General features: G+C 40.9%; 1 protein-coding gene across 1 annotated transcript in view; it reads right to left on the minus strand.

Moving 5' to 3' along the window:
• The window catches only part of MLXIP (MLX interacting protein), a 2063149-nt gene that overhangs the window by 1687439 nt on the left and 358602 nt on the right, over positions 1 to 17108 (minus strand). The gene's annotated exons all lie outside the window — the stretch shown is intronic.

Genomic DNA, 17108 nt, shown 5'->3' on the forward strand with positions numbered 1-17108 from the left:
CCAAGGCCCACAAGTCTTGATAGGTAGGGTGACCAGACGTCCTGGATTTTCAAGGACTGTCTCAGCATCCTGACATTTGAAAGGTCTGGGTTTTGAGGCCGGGTGAGCACGCACTTTTACCACTGTCTTACCATTGTGCTGAGAAGGCTTGTGTTAACACCAGCCTTCTCATAACACCTGGGCAGAGTTTACTTGATCAAAAAGGTTACTAGTATGCTGCCTGGCTTCAGTCACGCAGCAGGATTTAACGAGGGAGAAAATCACTCTCTATGGAGTCCATCACCCAAGCCAGAATTACAAACCTCCTGTCCTTGGAACAAAGTTTCAGCAAGGGAATATATATATATATATATATATATATATTACCTACTGGCGGTCGCCAGTAGGTAGTTATAGTTAGGACCACGTTTCCATAGGAAAACCTCAACATTCTATTTTGAATAACTTTGGCGCCGGTCGACGAATCCTCGCGAATTTCTCAAAATAGGTGGGGCGCTACGCTCCGCTCCTACCCTGAAAGTCTCGGGGGGGTTCGTCAAGCGGGGGCTGAGATAAAAGGGGGGTCCCAAAACGCGTTTTTGCCATGCATTTTTCCATAGGACCTTTAGAACGAGCTACAGCCCGAACGGCTGAACAGAATTACTTGAAATTTGGCAGAGAGGTAGTCCTCAGGTCAAGGAAGTGCCTTTTGTAGGTTTGGTGTAAATCTGTTCAGTAGATTCAGAGAAAATAGCCTTTAAATCAATATATATATCTGAGCCAGCTTACGGTGCGCTTACGGTGCGCTTACCGTACGCGTACGGTGGCGTGCGCGAGCGCGATTCTGATTGGCTGTTAGATCTTAGTAAACATTCGAATCGGTCGAAACCAGGAAGCGGCGGCCGCCATTTCGTGTGTTTCACTCAGAAAAAAAAGGGTGATATCTTGAAAAGGGGGCAAGGGAGAGAGTTACAGACCCCCTAACATTTGTAAAGGGGTCAAAGAAGGACAGAAAAGTACAAAGAAAACATTTATTGATTTTAAAAAAAAATCTCGGGGTACGCGTACGGTAAGCCCAACGTACGCGTACGGTAGAAAAATTTTTTTTTAAAAAGAAATGAAATTCAGATTTAAGAGTTTAGATATTAGGGGGCTCTAAAAAGAGCCGTTGTGTTTATGAAGTGATTTGATTTTTTAGTGGTATCTACAAGTAAGTACCGATGCAGAGTCTAAGGTTCAAGAGGAAGACTCTGTTCCCTTCATCATTGAAGTGCACACCATCTCCTCTATAAATGTCTTGCATGTCGTAACGCAAGTTGTTGTGGTAAATGGAACCCATACCATAGTCTCTGAGGAAAGCAGAAACAGATTTGTTGACGTGCTTTCTTGCTTTGTCAATCTGCGGACAAAAATTATTGGACCAGTTCCATTTTTGCCTTTGGCATATGTTAGAAAAGACAAAGGCAGTTTTAGGGAAAAGTGAAAACAGTTGTGCAAAGGTGTCCTTCATAAGCATTTCCAGACCTACCCCAGTCAAAGTGCCTAGGTCATTGCCACCACAGTGCACTATTATGAGGTCAGGGTGTTGGATTTGCATGAAGTATTTCACCAATGGTATCAATTGGTGCCACTTTAACCCTCTCTGACCAATCCATTTAATGTCTACATTTGGCAAAGCAAGGTCTCTCACCATATCTGTTTTCTCTGCATACTTTTCACTCCAGAAGACATAGCTGTGCCCTACAATCCACACTGTGAACATCTTCAAAGGAGAAATGGATGCACTCAGGAGGTGTAATTCAGTAGAATGGTAAAAAGAAATGAAAGACAGTTTGGAAATGGAGGCATACATATTTTTTTTTATAAAAAAAAGAACTGATTGGCTGTTTCATACCATTCTAGAATAAAAACTAGGCTGTATGTGTAAATTAATAGAAGCATGTTTTGTATTGGTACAGAAAAATGTGTTACCAAAGAACAGTACTATGGATTTGCTGTTAGGTTTGAAAGGTCAAGCACTCTTGCTCTGTGGAATTGAAACATTGTTTGGTGAACTTCTGACCTAACTCCACACAGCAGTGTTCCATGAGCTGTTGCTATGGTAGCAGGCAGAAGTCAAGTTGGGGGAAGGGTACTAGGCAGAAGTCAAGTTGGGGGAAGGGTACTTTAGGAAAAGGGTTGGGTTTTCAACCAATAGAAATGTGTGATTACATTTGAAAAAAAGGGGGAAGCACTGAGATTTGAAATTAACATGTATATGTGTGGAAAAAGAAAGGGAAAGTTTGCCATTATCTGGTTCTGCTGAGAGGAGAGAGGTGTAAAGAACAGAGATCCTGGCTCTGATAATCTGCTGTTTGAGTGCCACATTTCTTTCACAACTAACTAATTTTAAAGGTGAGTTTAGAGTTTGAGAGGGGATGTATATGGTAAATTAAGAAATGAATAATAGAAATGGAATTCCTTTTGTTGAAGTTGTGTTTATCATTTTCTGTTTTGGGAGAAATTTAAATGTGAGGAACATGTAAAATAATATGGACTATGTTTTCACGATAAATTAAGGTGTACTGGTAAAAATAAGGAATACTTTAAGGGTTTCAGGTTGCACTCAGTAATGCAAATACATACAGCATCAGTAAGGCTGGTTGCCCTTGCTGGAGTGTAGGCAGTCACCCAGGTTACAAATGGTGCTGGTTTGAAAAAGCAGTTTGGACATGTGCTGTTTTCAGAATCTGAAAAGTGGATTCAAGATGTGTCAGTCTGTAAAAGTGTTTATCACTTGCCAAAAAAAAGAAAAGTAAGTGTGCTTTCAAATTGGCAAAGAAATTTCGTTTTGTGACTAATGTGAAAACATGACTCTGTGTGCAAAGAGGAATTACAGGCAGAGATTTATTGCGTATTGCTCTGGTGATTTCACAGTTGCATTAGATGGAAAGGGGGAGCCATTTTTTTGTGTAGAAGCAGACTCTTAGCACACACCCAGCTGCTTATCCTCTGGAATCATGCACAGTATTCACAACCGAGTGGGGTTTGAGGTTTCAGTCAGTAATGCAAATACATACAGCATCAGTAAGGCTGGTTGCCCTTGCTGGAGTGTAGTCAGTCACCCAGGTTACACATGGTGCTGGTCTGAAAAAGCAGTTTGGACATGTGCTTTTTCATGAATCTGAAAAGTGGATTCAAAATGTGTCAGTCTGTAAAAGTGTTTATCACTTGCCAAAAAAAAGAGTAGTAAGTGTGCTTTCAAATTGGCAAAGAAATTTCGTTTTGTGACTAATATGAAAACATGACTCTGTGTGCAAAGAGGAATTACAGGTAGAGATTTATTGCGTATTGCTCTGGTGATTTCACAGTTGCATTAGATGGAAAGGGTGAGCCATTTTTTTTGTGTAGAAGCAGACTCTTAGCACACACCCAGCTGCTTATCCTCTGGTATCATGCACAGTATTCACAACCGAGTGGGGTTTGAGGTTTCAGTCAGTAATGCAAATACATTTAGCATCACTAAGGCTGGTTGCCCTTGCTGGAGTGTAGTCAGTCACCCAGGTTACACATGGTGCTGGTCTGAAAAAGCAGTTTGGACATGTGCTTTTTTAAGAATCTAAAAAGTGGATTCAAAATGTGTCAGTCTGTAAAAGTGTTTATCACTTGCCAAAAAAAAGAGTAGTAAGTGTGCTTTCAAATTGGCAAAGAAATTTTGTTTTGTGACTAATGTGAAAACATGACTCTGTGTGCAAAGAGGAATTACAGGCAGAGATTTATTGCGTATTGCTCTGGTGATTTCACAGTTGCATTAGATGGAAAGGGGGAGCAATTTTTTTGTGCAGAAGCAGACTCTTAGCACACACCCAGCTGCTTATCCTGTGGAATCGTGCACAGTATTCACAACCGAGTGGGGTTTGAGGTTTCAGTCAGTAATGCAAATACATTCAGCATCACCAAGGCTGGTTGCCCTTGCTGGAGTGTAGTCAGTCACCCAGGTTACACATGGTGCTGGTCTGAAAAAGCAGTTTGGACATGTGCTTTTTTAAGAATCTGAAAAGTGGATTCAAAATGTGTCAGTCTGTAAAAGTGTTTATCACTTGCCAAAAAAAAGAAAAGTAAGTGTGCTTTCAAAATGGCAAAGAAATTTCGTTTTGTGACTAATGTGAAAACATGACTCTGTGTGCAAATAGGAATTACAGGCAGAGATTTATTGCGTATTGCTCTGGAGATTTCACATTTGCATTAGATGGAAAGGGTGAGCCATTTTTTTTGTGTAGAAGCAGACTCTTAGCACACACCCAGCTGCTTATCCTGTGGAATCATGCACAGTATTCACAACCGAGTGGGGTTTGAGGTTTCAGTCAGTAATGCAAATACATTCAGCATCACTAAGGCTGGTTGCCTTTGCTGGAGTGTACTCAGTCACCCAGGTTACACATGGTGCTGGTCTGAAAAAGCAGTTTGGACATGTGCTTTTTTAAGAATCTAAAAAGTGGATTCAAAATGTGTCAGTCTGTAAAAGTGTTTATCACTTGCCAAAAAAAAGAGTAGTAAGTGTGCTTTCAAATTGGCAAAGAAATTTTGTTTTGTGACTAATGTGAAAACATGACTCTGTGTGCAAAGAGTAATTAAAGGCAGAGATTTATTGCGTATTGCTCTGGTGATTTCACAGTTGCATTAGATGGAAAGGGGGAGCAATTTTTTTGTGCAGAAGCAGACTCTTAGCACACACCCAGCTGCTTATCCTGTGGAATCGTGCACAGTATTCACAACCGAGTGGGGTTTGAGGTTTCAGTCAGTAATGCAAATACATTCAGCATCACCAAGGCTGGTTGCCCTTGCTGGAGTGTAGTCAGTCACCCAGGTTACACATGGTGCTGGTCTGAAAAAGCAGTTTGGACATGTGCTTTTTTAAGAATCTGAAAAGTGGATTCAAAATGTGTCAGTCTGTAAAAGTGTTTATCACTTGCCAAAAAAAAGAAAAGTAAGTGTGCTTTCAAAATGGCAAAGAAATTTCGTTTTGTGACTAATGTGAAAACATGACTCTGTGTGCAAATAGGAATTACAGGCAGAGATTTATTGCGTATTGCTCTGGAGATTTCACATTTGCATTAGATGGAAAGGGTGAGCCATTTTTTTTGTGTAGAAGCAGACTCTTAGCACACACCCAGCTGCTTATCCTGTGGAATCATGCACAGTATTCACAACCGAGTGGGGTTTGAGGTTTCAGTCAGTAATGCAAATACATTCAGCATCACTAAGGCTGGTTGCCTTTGCTGGAGTGTACTCAGTCACCCAGGTTACACATGGTGCTGGTCTGAAAAAAGCAGTTTGGACATGTGCTTTTATCAGAATCTGAAAAGTGGATTCATAATGTGTCAGTCTGTAAAAGTGTTTATCACTTGCCAAAAAAAAAGAGTAGTAAGTGTGCTTTCAAATTGGCAAAGAAATGTCGTTTTCTGACTAATATGAAAACATGACTCTGTGTGCAAAGAGGAATTACAGGCAGAGATTTATTGCATATTGCTCTGGTGATTTCACAGTTGCATTAGATGTAAAGGGGGAGCTATTTTTTTATGCAGAAGCAGACTCTTAGCACACAGCCAGCTGCATATCATGTGGAATCATGCATAGTATTCACAACCGAGTGGGGTTTGAGGTTGCAGTCAGTAATGCAAATACATTCAGCATCACTAAGGCTGGTTGCCCTTGCTGGAGTGTAGTCAGTCACCCACGTTACACATGTTGCTGGTCTCAGAAATGGAACCAGATGTATTGTGGAGTTATTTGAGATATATTTTTGTGATTATACTTCTGAAACAAAAATGTCAGACGGTATTTTAAAGAAATAAGTATTGATATTAGATTATATTTTTTAAGAATATTATGCATTTCTATAAAGTTATGTTTATGCAAAAAGAGATTGTGGGCTTTTTTAAAACAATCTTTGAGATTGTTAATTTTTTTTTTGCCCGCTGTTAAATGATGAATGCAATTGCTTTCACAATTTATAGTGAAATGCAATATATTCTGAAAACAGCAAAAAAAGGCAAACATTTTTTTTGAAAAATATGTAAATATGTGTACTGTATTATAAAATGTTTTATTAAATATTAATACTTTTTTCTTTTTTTTCAGATTGAGATAGAAAACTTTCGAAAACTAGAACCATTTTTAAAGCAATTAAAATTAAATTTAAATTAATAAATATTTTTTTGAGTGGGTATGGTAAGTCAAAAATTTCATGATCCCTTTTTTCCACTTCTCCACAATCACATTTTCAGTTTTTCATTGTAGTCTCTCAAGGACCTTGTAATGTGATAATTGATTTTTAGTGTTTTTAAAAAAAAAAAAAAAAAAATTACGCGTACCGTACGCGTACGGTAACAAAAAAAATCAAAAAAAGTTTGAAAAACATATATAAAAAATAGTTGAAAGGTAAGGTTGGCTCTTACAAGAGCTGTCGTGTTCATGCAGGGACAGAAGAAAGAAAGAATGGGAATATTAGTCGGTACGACAAATGTGCTGATCTATTTTATTGTTCACTAAGGAAACACTGGTCTCCCTATGACAAATTAGATCATGACAAGTGGCGCACCGTATTTCAACCCTCACAAACCGATGGTTTGTTTCCAGAGGAGTAGAAAAAGGAGATGCTCCCACCACAGATGAAGGGCTCACCTGACCTGCCGAAGATGGACTCGGCCCTGCAGATGATGGACCAGGCTGAGCTGCTGTGGATGTGCTTGGTTGACTTACTGAAGGGTTACCTTCAGTATGTCGAGCATGTGTCCTTCTGTGTACATCTTTAAGGTGTCTCAACATGGTGTGATTCCCGAAGGAATACTTCTTGTTGGGATTCCCTCTTGAAAGTACACGGCCACACAGCTTACAAGTCACTAAGGGTGCATTTACCTTTTTCTTGCCCTCTGGATAAGTAAAATACTCCCATATGAAAGAGGTCTTTTCTTTCCTCCTTCTCTGCCTCAAGGTAGTGCTGCTAGCCTCACTCTCAGAAGAGCTCTGCTGTTATGCCATCGTATCACAAAGACAACCCAGCTCCTTCTCCTAAGGGATCACAAGCAGAAATGAGGGGAATGGGTGTGGTGTAGGAGAGTTCTAGAACTGAAAGTAGTTTCAACCAATCAAAAGTTGTGTTTCATGATCACATGACCCACCGTGCGCGTTCGTTACGCTTACGGTGCGCTTACGGCAAAAGTACGCATGCGCGTAAAAAAGACACGCGCTCGCGCGCATGCACATAACAGTCACTCCCCAACACTTCCGCGTAACGTGCGCGTGTAGCGTACACGCCTACGCGCCCCACGCGCAGTACGCGCGGCTACGCAAATTGCGTAACTATACGCAAACAGAGTAGATAAATTACGGACATTGCGTAAACCGTATGCTTACCGTACGCTTACCGTACGCGCACTAAAAAAAAATATATATATTTTCAAAGTTATACTAATATATCTTACCTGTTTGGTAAAATAAAAAAAATAAAAAACTTGAAATATTGCAGATTTTTTAGAAAAAAACCAGTGTTTTAAGAGAATAAAAAGTTTAAAAAAAACTTGTTTTTTTAAAAAAAAAAAAACACATTTAATATAAGAATTTATAATAAAAAAATCATAAAAAAATCAATAAAAAAAATATGGGAATCACATATGTTATAGCTAAGAATTAGCATTTAAAAAACCATACAAATTCACTGAAAAAACCATGGGTTTCACACACGTTATAGTTAGAAATTAGCATTTAAAAAACCTTGCAAATTCACTGAAAAAACCATAGGTTTCACACATGTTATAGTTAGGAATTAGCATTTAAAAAACCTTGCAAATTCAGTGAAAAAACCATAGGTTTCACACACGTTATAGTTAGGAATTAGCATTTAAAAAACCTTGCAAATTCAGTGAAAAAACCATAGGTTTCACACACGTTATAGTTAGCTGGACATTTCACTCGTAAAAGACCAATGAAATTTCCCCGTTATAGTTAGTTAAGCTAACTATAACTCGCGCGCCCGCAATGCACTGCTGATGACGTCACATATTACATCACTCATGACATGGTCAGTGACATCACTGATGACATCTCAAATGACATCACTGATGACATCACTGATGACATCCAGTGAATGTGTGTTTTTCTGAAAATTAAATATGTTTTATATATCTCAAGGTCGATGGAAGAATAAATGAGTATATAAGTGTCTAAATGGATGATTTGTTTTTGAAAAATTGATTGTATTACTGACTGATTAAGTGTATCTTATTGAATACATGGCTAAGTGAGTAATGTTTAAATGTGTAAATACCTGTATCAGTCTCTCACTTTGTGTATAAGTGGCTGCATGGGTTGGTGAGCAGCAACATGAGTGTCTATATAGGTTATTAGTTGGTTTTTTGAGTATCAGTATGAGTGTCTGAGTGTCTGTATGGTTCAGTGGGGGGTATTACGTAGTGCATAAGTGCATGAATGAGTGACTCACTGTTTGTATGTGTTGAAGACAGCATATGTGCAGGACTGTATGGGTGGAAGAGTGTGTGTATGGGTGTGTTAGTGAGTGAATGGCTGTCTCAATAGTGTCTTTATGAGTAACTACATATGTTTTAAACTAGTATATGTGACTATTGGTGTATATAAGTGAGTGTATGTGAGAGTGAGAGATTGAAAGAGTTCCTGTATGAATAAGTATGTGTTTCTATAAGTGATTGTTTAAAAGACTAAGTATGTGTAAGTTTCCGTAGAAGTAAGTGTGGTGGTGTGTGTATAACTGTATATGCGAATAAATGTATGTTTGATTCTTTATTAGCATGAGTAACTATGTGTGTGAGTAACTATGGATGAGAGGCATTGTGTTACAGGATGTATAGGTGTATGAGTACATATGATGTGTGAGTACACGAATGAGTGACTGTACAGGACTGTTGGTGAATAAGTGGATGTTTATGTGGATCTTAGAATTATTGAAGAGGTTGTTGTAATTGGTATTGGTATGTCCATTTTTTTGAAAATTTCAGTCTCTATTTTTGAATGTGTGTATCAAAGGTTATATTAGGGTGAGAGGAGGTCTGCCACTCTATCACATGGATGATGTCATCAGTGATGTCATCAGTGATGTCATTTGAGATGTCATCAGTGATGTCATGAGTGATGTCACTGACCATGTCATGAGTGATGTAATATGTGACGTCATCAGCAGTGCATTGCGGGCGCGCGAGTTATAGTTAGCTTAACTAACTATAACGGGGGAATTTCATTGGTTTTTTACGAGTGAAATGTCCAGCTAACTATAACGTGTGTGAAACCTATGGTTTTTTCACTGAATTTGCAAGGTTTTTTAAATGCTAATTCCTAACTATAACGTGTGTGAAACCTATGGTTTTTTCACTGAATATATATATATATACACACATATATATATATTCACTGGAAAAACCATAGGTTTCAGGCACGTTCTAGTTAGAAATTAGCATTTAAAAAGCCATAGAAATTCACGAAGGAAAACATAGGTTTCAGGAACGTTATAGTTAGTTGGACATTTCACTTGTACAAAACCATAGAAAATCCGGTGTTATAGTTAGTTCAGCTAACTATAACTCACGCCCCCGCAATGCCCTGCTGATGACATCACATATTACATCATACATGACATGGTCAGTAACATCACTGATGACATCTCAAATGACATCACTGATGACATCATCCAGTGACTGTGTTTCCGTAAAGTTTAAATTTGTTTTATATATATGCCAAGCTGTACTGAAGAATGAGTGGGTGTATAAGTGTCTGTATGAAGGATTTAGTAGGTACATGACTGACTGTATAAGTGAGTGATTAAATGTGTCTGAATGCATGGGTTAGTGACTAAACTGTGTGAAAGTCTGTATCAGTCAGTTGCTGTGTAAGCTGCTGCATGGGGTGAATAGCTGCAGGAGTGTCTATATGGGTTATTGATTGCTTGCCTGAGTATTTGTGTGTGTGTGTGTGTGTGTGTGTGTGTGTGTGTGTGTGTGCGTGTGTGTGTGGGTGTGGGTGTGTGTGGGGTGTGTGACTCTGTGCATAGATGTGTGAGTGGTTGATTGACTGGGTGTATGGGTTCAAGAGTGCATGTGGAAACAGCTGTATGGGTGGGTGAGTGTGAGTATGGGTGTGTTGGTGAGTGAATGGATGTCTCAGTGGTACATGTGAAAGTAAGTACATATGTAAAAGGCAGTATATGTGAGTGAAGGGGTATATAAATAACTATGTGTGAGAGTAAGTAATAGTGAGAGTGGCTGCATGGATGAGTGTGTATTTGTATCAGTGATTCTATAAGAGAGTAATTATGTGTTAGTATCTGTATGAATAAGTGAGGTGGTGTCTGTATAACTGTATAGGTGAGTAAATGGAAGTATGATTGATTCTTTGCATGACTGACTAGGTGTATGAGTAACTCATGATATGTGGCAGTGTGTGAGTGTCTGTATAGGTGTATGAGTGCATATGATAGTGTTGTATTGATGAGTGACTGCATGTATGAGTGACTGTATGGGTGAATGAGTGGATGCGTGTGAAGACCTAGGAATCAGTCCGCGCGTATTTAGTAACTGGTATTGATGCGTCTATTTTTTTGAAAATGGTAGTCTGTATTTTAGTGTGGGTGTATCAAAGGTTATATTCAGGTGTGAGGAGGTGCATCAGATTTTCACGTGGATGACGTCATCAGTGATGTCACTGACCATGTCATGAATGATGTAATATGTGATGTCATCAGCAGTGCATTGCGGGGGCGCAAGTTATAGTTAGCTGAACTAACTATAACACTGGAATTTCTATGGTTTTGTACGCGTGAAATGTCCAACTAAATATAACGTTCCTGAAACCTATGGTTTTTTCAGTGAATTTCTATGGTTTTTTAAATGCTAATTTCTAACTATAACGTGCCTGAAACCTATGGTTTTTTCAGTGAATTTCAAAGGTTTTTTAAATGAAAATTTGTAAGTCTAATGTACCTCAATCCTATGTTTTTTTTATTTTCTATACATATATATATATTTTAAAAAATTGTGAATAATTTTTAGTTAGGAAAACTATATTCATTCTTTTTTGTTGGTGTAATATTATACAGATGTCACGCACCCTTCGCGCATCCTACACGACGGCTGCGTGCATTCTGGTAGCCATTTTGAAAAGTCGCGCTGGGATAAATAAAAGTTTTCCTTTAAGTGTTTGTCTAAGTTTATTAATAAAAGTATTTTCAAAGTATTATTTCCAATATAATTTTGACGAAAGTAAAGTTACAAAATGCGCGGTGTAGCCGCTTAATGTGCGCAACATCTCCCCCCGTGTATTTCCGGGGTCGTGTCGTGATCGTGCTGAGATCGAGGCGAAGTTGAGACTTCGGCGTACTTTTAAAAAAAAAGTGACTATAGAAAGTTTGAATATGATATTAGACTGAACAGTTTTGCTAATATACTTATTAGTTTATAGAAATTTTTATTGATAATGTATAATGATATATATGATTTTCGCAGGTGCGTGAAGGGTGTGTGACGAGTGCGTGCACCCTATGCAACTTCATGTCAGAAAACAAAAAAGGAATCTGATTGGTTGAAATCAATTTCATTGTGAAAGAGGGAGGATCCATCCTTCTGATATTTCCCTTACTTTTTGTCCTTGATAGAGAGAAGACCCGTTTCTTGCTTGTCTTTATATTGATATACCTTTTTTGTTTGTTTGTTTATTTTTAATACAACTATGGCTCCTAGTTTTGCTGAAGTTGATCCACTTGCAGGAGAGGAGGAAGAACAGATGGTGCAGCAGAAGAAGAAAAGAAAGGAAAGCATCGCTTGGTCCTTTTTTAGTGTACAAGAAGACCTGCGATGGATGCCGCTTCTGCCTCCCGTAACCTAGAACGACACAGTGCGGTCAAACTGCGGTGGGACGCACACTCGTTGACCTCTTATGGCACTGCTCCACACTTCGGGGATGACGCTTTCCATTAGCTGTGTTTTCTGATGACGTGTCATGGCGGCCAAGTCCAACAACAGAACTCCTTTAGATCGAAACCGACTCTTCCACTCTCTCACCGGAAGTGAAACCAGGCGACGCGGACACTTTTCGGTAAAAAAACACATTCCTTCCTCCTAATCAAATAAAAGACTCACTGAAGAACAGGTGCCACCTTCGATCGGTAAACAGCTGTTACAACAAATTTTTTACTTCGCAATACCATTACAACGCACGCATTACCATGCATGCGTTGTACATCGCAAAGTCATTACTAAGCATTTTTTTAGAACGCATGGTCATTTACCACGCATGCCTTTACAACGAGTTTCGTTGTAAAGGTATGTATGGTAAATGACCATGCGTTCTAAAAAAAATGTAGACGATCCACGTCGTTGTAAGGAAACATAGGCTGTTCCATTTCCTCACAACGACATGCACCGCCCCTCAGAGACGACGTGAAGCAGGAACCACGAGGAGTGACAGGTAAGGGGGATTGGGCATGGGGTGGGTGTTACTTTTCTAGGGTTTAGGGTAGTGCAGTGGTGTTTGGGTAGTGTAGGGGATCGTGGTGGGGTAGTGTTTTAGGGTTTAGGGTAGTGCAGTGGTATTTGGGTAGTGTAGGGGGTCGTAATGTCAGTTGACCTGGAAAAGGCATTCGAGTCAGTGGGATTGGGTGGCCCTAAAGGTGAATTGTATTACCTGGCCACCCAGCTTCAGTGGTGTGGATCTATTTGGTGGAGAGCCAACATGCGAAACTTCTCCTTTTTGGTTGATTTGTTGAGTGTCTGTACTCTGCTTTTCGACCCTTCTTTACCAAGACGTATCTGGAGTAGACCCCTCGTATTCGCTGACATATTGGCACCTTCTCAATGGCGGACTTTCGCAGAAGGGTGGAGACTTCGCTCTGCAATATCTTTATCTGATGGCACGAGGATTGAACTGGAGGAATTGAGGGGGGTTGGTGTCGAAAACGTAGAGAGTACCCATTCTGCATTGTAGCCAACACCCACTGATCTTCTGTGATACCTTGCCATTCTTCGAGATGATTTGCAATACTTCCCCCCACTGGAGTGGTGAACGGCGATGGGGGCACTTATTGCTTGGTCTGCGTCTTAGCGAAGGTGTTAGATTGACGCTGGTTCCCTATACCCCTGGAGGAACGCCGGCCTTGGTATTGTGACCTTTGCTGTTCCTGCTGCTCCTGGTTTTTCTGCCAATGAGGGGTTTGAACCCTCTGTTGGGAGGATCGCCGGAATCGTTTGCGGAACTCTTTGTTCTTCTCCAGACCCACGGCTTTTAGTGTGTCTAGCTCAGTCTTCATCCGGGACATTTCTTCATCCGTGTGTGCCCCGAACAAAGATGATCCGGAGAAGGGAAATTGAGGATCCTAGACTGTGCCTCTGGTTTGAGTGCTGTGAGCCAGAGCCAGGAGGTTCTTCTAGCGCACATTCCATGCGCATAGGCATGAGCCGAAAGAGTAGCTCCATCAGCTGCAGCGCTGATAACTTGGTTAGCCACCAAGCTGCCCTCATGCAAGATCTCATCAAAGTCCTTGCGATCTTCTTGTGGTAACTTTTCTGTGAATCTTTGCAGGGAGTTCCACAGAGACCTGTCATACCGGCCCAAGGGTGCCGAAGCACCCGACACCTTCATCATAGAAGCTGATGTGCCACATACCTTCTGCCCCCACAAATCATGTGTCTTACTTTCCTTATCTGGAGGAACAGTAGAGGAGGAAGCAATAGCATGGGTCTTTTTTGCTGCAGCGATTATCACAGAATCCGGTGGAGGATCTGATTTGAGGAATAGTGGGTCTTCTACCGGTGAACGGTATTTCTTCAAAATCCTAGCCGGTGCGGTCTTGAGTGTCGCCAGCGTGAGGAAAAAGTCCATAACTGGTTCTATTAAACCCAGTACCAATGGCAGTAGGGGTCTAGATGCTGCCCTTTGGTATAGAGTCTCAAAATAACAGAGGACGAACTCTGTCGACATCGGGATGTTTAGTTTCGTCGCACCCCTATCCAGCACGTCCTGAAAAAAGCTAATGTCATCCACCGGAGAGACCCTTAACGGCGGGCTGTCAGTCAGAGTAGGTGAACAGTCTCTGTGTGACATGTGTGTGGAAGAGGAGGAAGGTGTTGGAGATCTGCACCTTCTCCTCCTGCTTCTGGATCTAGACTTTCTCCTGTGAGAGTGCGCAGGAGTGCGACTGTGATCCCTGGCTCTTGATGGGGTACGCTCTCTATCCACCGCCTTTACCAGACGAGCCAACAGAGACCTTTGAAGGGGGCTCGAGTACTGTTGTGCCCTTGCTGTTGGAGCAGTGGCCCAGTGATGTAAGGGCCTGTGCCATCTCGCCCCTCAGGAGAATGTGGAAAAGGCAGAGAGTTCTCTTCTTTCCTGCGCAGGCCTGGTCGGCGAATCTTGATGTCCCCTGGACACTGGACATCGAGATCACGACATCCGGGGATCTTGACGTTGAACCCTTGTGAGAGCTGGGGGACACCTGTTCTAGTTGACGGTGATGTGGACAGGCTTACCGGACGTGAGTCCGCTTTGGACTGGTGCCCCAACGTTGATCTAGAACGTCTCTGGACAGATTGGCATCTCGACGTCGATCGTCGGCTTTCTCTTCTTGGACGGAGGACTCAATCCTGCTGTCGACCGGCCTCTTGACGGCAAACGTCTACCTGATGCTGACAGAGTACCTTGTTTCGACGTCAGCCGCCTCGGTTCTGGAGACTGGTGTCTCGATGTCGATCGACGACGTGGTACTGTCGACGGAGACTTCCGCTTCGGCATCAGAGATGGAGTCTTGTGCCTCGACGTCGAAGACCTTTGCACTGACCTCGACAGTGACTTCTGCCTCCACATCGCAGATCTTTGAACGAACCTCAACGGTGACTTCTGCCTTGACATCGAAGATCTGTGGACCGACCTAGACGGAGTCCTTCGCCTCGACGCCGATCGCCGCTGATGTGGCGACGACGGAGTGATGTGCCTCGACGTCGAACGCCTGGCAAGCGTCGACGGAGACTTGTTTCGCGACGCTGATCGTCGCCTGGTTGACAACAACGGAGGGCCTTTTACCTTCATCAACGTTGAGAGCGTCGTCGATTTCTTGGAAGAATGATGCGTCGGTACCATTGTAGTCTTCGTCGACGATTTCTTCGTCGCCGGCAGCTTCGATGACGATCCCGGCGCCGGCGGAGAACAGGTCGGGACTTTGCCTCTCGAGGTCGACCGCGTCCTCCTCCTCCTCTGCTGCCTCACTGGAGGCCATAAAGTCGAATTCTCTCCCTTTCTTTGATGGTCCTTCTCGACAACTTCTTGCAATGATGACAAGTGGCAGAAGAGTGAGAATCAGGGAGGCCGAGGATACACAAAGGATGTGAGTCTGATCTAGCCTTCTTCTTGCCACAGGCAGGGCAGAGATCAAACAAGGAAGGCATTTCTGTAAAAAATAAACCTTTTCTGGGACTCAAAAAAGGTTTCACTCTCACTCTAAAAGACGTCGAGTGAAAGCAAACAATCTTCAAAAATATCAAGTATTTTTTGACAGAAAGTCAAAAAATGAAGAGCTGTGAATCCAGGGTCCTGACTGGAAGAGCTGGAAATAACAACTGACCTGTCACCCCTGAGGCATGATGGGAAGCTACGGGTCATGGTGCCAGTTTTGTATGAAAATGCTTTCATTTTCTATGCTATTGGTTTACAATGCAGCCTGTGTAGGCTAACAATGTCTTATTTTGCAGTTTTCTTCATGAGGTTTACTCATTAAAAAACAGAGTTCAAGTGCTACTTGCCCTCTAGTGTTTTTTATATATATATAGTATGTATTTTGCAAAAACAGTTTATATGTTTATTACATTGTTTAGCCTCCTAGATGGGAGCTGCATTGGTATGAGAAAAAATGATACATGTGTATATATATATATATATATATGTATGTTTTTCATATATATTTTTTGTTATTTCTGGGGTCCCCAGACATGGGCAGGAATATTCAATGCTTATGACTATTGATGAGGATCCCTTGGAGGAGAAACCAGGGTACCATTTACTAGGAACTTCCAGAGGGTGCTAAAGGTTTTGCCAATTGGGCAAACAATTGTACATTTTTAGGGAAAGAACACTGGTATCGAGAACCTGGTTATCAGGGATACAGTACACTTCAGTCAAAATTGCATCAAAAACCAGGCAAAAGGAATGGGTGTGTGTGTGTGTGTGTGTGGGGGGGGGGGGGGTACTGCAACAAAAATCTAGTTTCCTACACTTGCTTTTAACCAACTGTATCTTATTGGGACTACAACTAAATGCATTTGCTAGGAGGAAATGGGAAACTGTGGGATGTTGAAAGCTTAAAGATTTTATTTCAAGGTGGTTCAATAATTCCATGGAACCAGCTAATAAGCATTCATCTGAATATAACTGGCAATTTATGGCCCAGCTTTATCTAAATCAAACATTTTTGTAGTGGTTTTAATGAAGAATCCAACGAATTAGCTCAAATCATATATAAAGCCTATTTTGTATCTCACCTTAAAGGCGTAGGCAATTAGTATCTCGCATTTCATCAGAAATTTTATGACTAAGTGGTAACTTCTTTTTTTAAGTAAAATTTCAACCACTGTCAGTTGCAAGATCAGTTCAACCCAATGGAGGCTCTATAACAAAACGAGCTGCAAAGCTATTCGGGCATCAGTCGATAAGAGAATGTCTCTACTAAATAAATGGAGGTTATATTACACCCTGCATTATATCCACAAAATGTATCCCACATGTTTCACCACAATGTTTCAGATGTGACATGAAAAGGGAGATTAGCTTCATATATGCTTCCCTTGGCATTTACTATACAATATTTCATTAATTAATAATAAAAAAAATAATAAGAACTTACAATCTGATATCTATAGTGCTTTTTTTGGTATAACAATGCAACGCAAAGACATTTCCATTTTACAACAGCAATTTACATTCATAGGTATACTCACTGCAAGATCTTTGATTTTACAATGTTTGAAAAAAATTAAGAGAGCCAAAAAATATGAATGTCTGTACGCATTAAGAAACGGACCTTTAAAAATTCCCACAAGATATGGACATTTTTGGAAGAATTACATCTATTTTTAAGATGTCTG

Source organism: Triturus cristatus, chromosome 11 (genome assembly GCF_964204655.1).
Source record: "Triturus cristatus chromosome 11, aTriCri1.1, whole genome shotgun sequence".
NCBI classification, from domain to species: Eukaryota; Metazoa; Chordata; class Amphibia; order Caudata; family Salamandridae; genus Triturus; species Triturus cristatus.